Genomic DNA, 5,594 nt, shown 5'->3' with positions numbered 1-5,594 from the left:
AACTATAGACCCATCTCCCTGCTCCCGTTCCCAGCGAAAGTCATCGAGAAAGCCAGCAACAGCAAACTCGCCACATTCATTGAAGAACACAACATCCTAGACTCCTCCCAATCCGGCTTCAGAAAAAACCACAGTACGGAAACCGCTCTCCTCGCCGCAACAGACGACATCCGCACCCTATTGGACAAAGGAGAAACAGTAGCCCTCATCCTCCTCGACCTCTCAGCAGCATTCAACACAGTCTCCCACTGCACCCTAATACCCAGATTCTACGATGCAGGAATCCAGGACGAGGCCCTCGACTTGATCCGCTCCTTCCTCTCCGGCAGGACGCAGCGGGTCAGACTCCCCCCTTTCCTCTCGGACCCCACATCTACCACCTGCGGAGTCCCCCAGGGCTCCTCCCTCAACCCGATGCTCTTTAACGTCTACATGGCTCCACTCGTCCTCATTGTCAGAACCTACGGACTCAACATCGTGTCATACGCAGATGACACCCAACTCATCCTCTCCCTAGCCAACGAGCCCAACACCGCCAGGTGCTACTTTCAAGAACGCATGGAAGCTGTCGCCAAATGGATGAAAAACAGCTGCCTACAACTAAACACCAACAAAACAGAAGTACTCATCATGTGCCCAAACCCCGACGCCTGGAGCGACACCTAGTGGCCCCCCACCCTCGGAAACCCGCCAACCCCCACGTACCACACACGCAATCTGGGAATCATCCTGGACTCCGAGCTCAAAATGGACCGCCAGATCAACTCCGCCTCGGCTTCCACACCCTCCGCCTCCTTTGTAAGACCTTCAAATGGATCCCCCTCGAACACCAAAAGACCGTCACTCATGCCCTGGTCACCAGCAGCCTCGACTATGGCAACGCACTCTATACCGGAATAAACAAAAACCTCAACTGCAAGCTACAGAACATCCAGAACGCCGCCGCAAGACTGGTCCTCAACCTGCCAAAACACTGCCACATCTCCCAGCACCTGCGCACACTCCACTGGCTCCCCGTCGAGGCGAGAATCACCTTTAGGATGCTCACCCACACACACAAGGCCCTCCACGACACCGGACCAGCATTCCTGAACAGCCGACTCAAATTCCACGCACCCCAAAGGACTCTACGATCAGCCCAGATCTCCTACGCCGTGGTCCCCCGCACCAGAAAGACCAGATCGGGAGGTCGCTCCTTCCCCTTCCTTGCGGCCAAAGCATGGAAATCCCTTCCGCTCCACCTCAGACAGACAACATCGCTCCCCATCTTCGCAAGAAACCTCAAAACCTGGCTCTTCGACAGACCCCTTCCTTGATGGAATGGAACCTGCACCACCCACCCCTAGCGCCTTGAGACCCTTACGGGTGAGTAGTCACGCTTTAACAAACCCCTGATTGATTGATAGGGCACACAACTATATTGTGAGATGCTGTGTCCTTCCAGCCCACTGGTATATCAATCAATATGTTTGCAACTTTTTAAATCACACTATGCAGCTTTTTAGGTCTGGTGTAAGCCAAGACCTTTTTTAAAAAACATAATCTTAACAAAATACATACATACATACATGAAATAATACCAATTAAAGAGATTACATGTCGGCGCAAACATGCAGCACATTGGTACACGGAAACTTTAAGAGAAACCAAAATAAATTATACAAAACTAGAACTAAAGTGGCAGAAGCTCTACTTAGACAGTGATAAGCAACTCTTAAAGACAGCATTAAATATATATAAATTATAGATAAGGAAAGCTAAAGAATGCTATTATACAAAAACAATTGTAGCGGCGAAAAACGGGTCTAAAAAGGTTTTTGATATTGTAAGAGACTTAACGAACCCTGTTTACACTAATCAAACAATTAAACATAAACAAGAACTATGTAATGATCTATCTAACTTTTTTGATAACATACTTGAGAAGATTAGAAGATTATTGCAGACATAAAAGTAAACTCTACCAAAATAACCTCTTCAATAAAAAAAAAATATATTAAAAATGAGACAGAAAATTCAGATGGTATAAAACTAGATAGGTTGGAACCAAATGAAAGATGAAGTGTGCATAACCTTAGCAATATCTATGTACTTTGTTTATCTGGCTGCTGCTATTTCAGTAGTTTGAAAATGTTGTGGAGAATAGAGCTTTTTGAAAGACATCAGTAATACAAACAGCACCTCAGACAAACTCTTAATGTAAGCTCATGAGTGTGCTCTATCTTATCAACCCTGCCGGTCTGCCTCTTTATTTCTTTCTTGTTTTCTTTCTTTCTTTCGTTTTTTCTTTCCTTGCTTTCTTTTGTTCCTTCTTTGTTCTTTTTTTGTCCCTTCTTCTCTTCTTGCCTTCTTTCTTCTTTCTTATTCCTCCCTTCTTAATTTCCTTTGTTTGTTTGTTTGTTTGTTTGTTTCTAACTTTCTCTCTCTCTTTCTTTCTCCTCCTATCTTTCTTAGTGTCTATTTTCCTTTCTTTTTTCTTTCTTTCTTTCGCTTATCCTTTCACATTTCTTTCATTGTTTTCTTTCTTTTCTTGTTTGTTTCTTTTCTTTTATCCTTCATTATTTCTTCTCTATGTTTTTACCTATTGAGAGCGTTTTTTGCACTGCCCATTTTCTCGCGGTCCGGCTTGCAAATATCAGGAAGCCAACCTTCTGTTGCAAATGTAATTTGTGTATGACTTGCAATCCCTTGTCTGGTGCAAAGTCGAGTTTGTGACCGAAATTAATTACCTCCTACGTTTTAATTGGCTCTTAGTCAATGGTGCCTTCATTATGCGCCGGCTGAAGCTGTATTCCTGATTCTAAGTGATCTGGTGCTTCTGCACCTGATATTAACAGGGCAGGAATGCCGAAAGTGTTTTACTGTGTGCGCAAATGCGCCCAGTAAAACCACTGGGGATCCTGGCCAGGCAGAGAGGGAGAGGCTGAGCCCGGTCACTACCCACATCCCCATCCTCTTACAGAATAAAAGAATCATCTAAGACTCACGCCTGCTGCAGCATAGCCTGACCTGCCCACCCACTCCTTCCAGCCCCCGTGCCATGGAACTCGAGTCGCCATGGCCCCATACTCAGACTATAAATCTGAACTGGAAAGGACCTGATAGTTCCAGGTCTGCAAGGTTATTCCAAGGCTTTTCCCATTCTGTTGCCCCATTCCTAAAACTTGGAATGGCTGGAGTTGGGGGAGATAGACTAGCCAGAACATGTGCACTTGCTTTGGGGGGATTAGGTTAATCATCTGAAGGAAGGCTGAGGGTTTGTTCAGAGAAGTATTGCTTATGGACGATCTTATCCTGGAGAATGACTCTCCAGCAGGTGGGACCGAACCCTCGAGGATCCACCGAGTTCGTGGAGCAGCAATAGGCTGGATCGACTCTCCCACAGGTTAATTCCATGCAGTCGTGCTAGTCATTCACTATCTGTTCATCTGAGAATCTTGTTGGGGATGAGCCATCAGAATTGAGAGTTCCTAGACTTCCATCAAGGGAGGAGGTGAGCATAGTAGGTTTATAAGCCTACCAACTATGACAGGTGAGAATGGGTGTGGCTGGGACCGACCCATTGTCAGAGTGGTGTGAGCCCTGTCAGACCTTGCATACATCTAAGAACTCAGCATACTCAAAATGGCATTTTGTGCTCTATGTAAGTGGCCATTACTAATAGCGACAATAGAGTTGGCCCACACATCGCATCTCAGTACTATGTCTTTGCCTCATATACTGTCTTGTCTGCTGGCTAGTGAAAGTGAGTGAACCTTGTTAAGACCCATCCTTAGCATGAACCCCTCACTACATCTCTCATTTGAGATATCCAATAAACACATTTAATATAGATCAGAATAACCAAAGAAATCCTTGTGAGTAACACAGATGAGTTTGCCGGCTTCCAAGGAGTAAGGTGCCAGACTAACAGCTTGCATTCTATCCATTAAGAAGGAGCAGATGCAGCGGAAAGAGGGTCCTTGGATGTCAGACTCTAGTAGGCACTGGATAAGCAGGGCGTGAGAGATTGTCAAATGCTGTAGAGAGGTTCAGGAGAAGGAGGGCTGCTGTGTCTCCTATGTCAAGGATCATGCAGATATCTTCTGTGGCAGTGATGAGTGCTGTTTATGTACTGTGGTTTGGCCGGAATCCAGACTCTATAGTGTTGAGGAGCTGGCGGTTGCTGAGGTGGTCGGTAAGATGTCGATTGATTAGTTTCTCAATGACCTGGCCAGGTATGGGAGGGAGATGGGTGTGCAGTTTGAAAGCATGCCTGGGTAAACTGATGGCGTCTTGAGAAGGGGTATATCACTGTCATGTTTCCAGGTATCCGGGAATGTGGCTGAGTCAATGGAGATGTTGAGGATGGGTGTTAGTGCTTCGTTGATCGGCAGGATTCCTTAGGTATAGGTGTGATGAGGGCAAGGGTAAGATGGGGACCCTGAGTAGATGATCTTCATGGTAACACAGTGGTGATGGTGGGGCAAGAGGTCAGGGCCGTGGTGGGAAGCACGTTCTTCAGCAGTCATGGTTAAATTAAGCTGTGATGGTGACGGGGTCTAGCTGAGGGTTGAAGTTCCTGTATATGGAGGTGAATTTGTTACAGTAGAAGTCCGAGACTTTTTACAACGGTCTTCCAATGAAGTGATGTTGCTGGAGGCAACATTTTCTGTATCTGCTGGAGGTAGCATCTTTGATGATTGAAGATTTGAAGATGTCTCTATCTGTGGTGTCTTGACTTGTACTCCATTTGCACTTCAGTTTCTTGTAGTGACGTTTTGTTGGCCTGCGTTCCTTTGTGTACCAGATGTCCTGTGGTTGGGCTCTTGCCATTGGGCTGAGCTCGAGGTGAGCCAGGGTGTCAGCACATGCAGTGATCTAGCTGTTGAGGTTCTTCTTGATGGCTTTTGGCAACTTGTTGGTGTGCTTGGGTTGATACGCTTAGAGGGTGAAAGCCCATTCCTCTTCTGAGATGTTTTTTCCAGCTGTGGCAGCCCTTTCCAGTGGTGGTAGGTCTGTAGTGATGCGGGATGGGTATCCTGAAAACTGACGAGGGTATGGTCTGTCCAAGTCAGGGTTGCTGGCTTGTCCACTGTGATGTTGTTGATTCAGGTGATGCATTGATTGAGATTGAGGAGAGCATTTGGATGCTCTGCCCAGTACAGATACTCACTCTAACATGCTCGTAATGCCTGCGCAATGGTGGCTCCCCGTTATCTTCAGATGGAAGCTTAACCAAAGTAAGCTACCTAGCAGGGAACCGCACTACCTTCTCAAGGTTGCTGTTATCCCTGGACACAATATTCCAAATTGACTTGTTGGCTTAGTGCTTTCCTGAGCATTGACTAAAATTATGATCTAGGAACTTCATTAGCATGGCTGAGGAAGGTCTTACAGAAGCGAGAGAGGACTTCATAAGGTGTGACATTCCTTACAGGATGAAGCATGGACTAAGTAGGAATGGCATAGACCAACGAATGGTTGTGAAGCATGTCTTACATTGTTGGGTAGTCCTAGTGGGTGCAAACCAGGCCTAACAGGGGCAAGACATACCATACAGGTGTGAGACAGCATAAGCAGGGGATGCACTGGGCTAGCAGGAGTGAGACAGC

This window comes from Triturus cristatus, chromosome 3_1, assembly GCF_964204655.1.
Source record: "Triturus cristatus chromosome 3_1, aTriCri1.1, whole genome shotgun sequence".
NCBI lineage: Eukaryota > Metazoa > Chordata > Amphibia > Caudata > Salamandridae > Triturus > Triturus cristatus.
The sequence above is the reverse complement of the archived record's forward strand: the minus strand, read 5'-3'. Positions refer to the sequence as shown.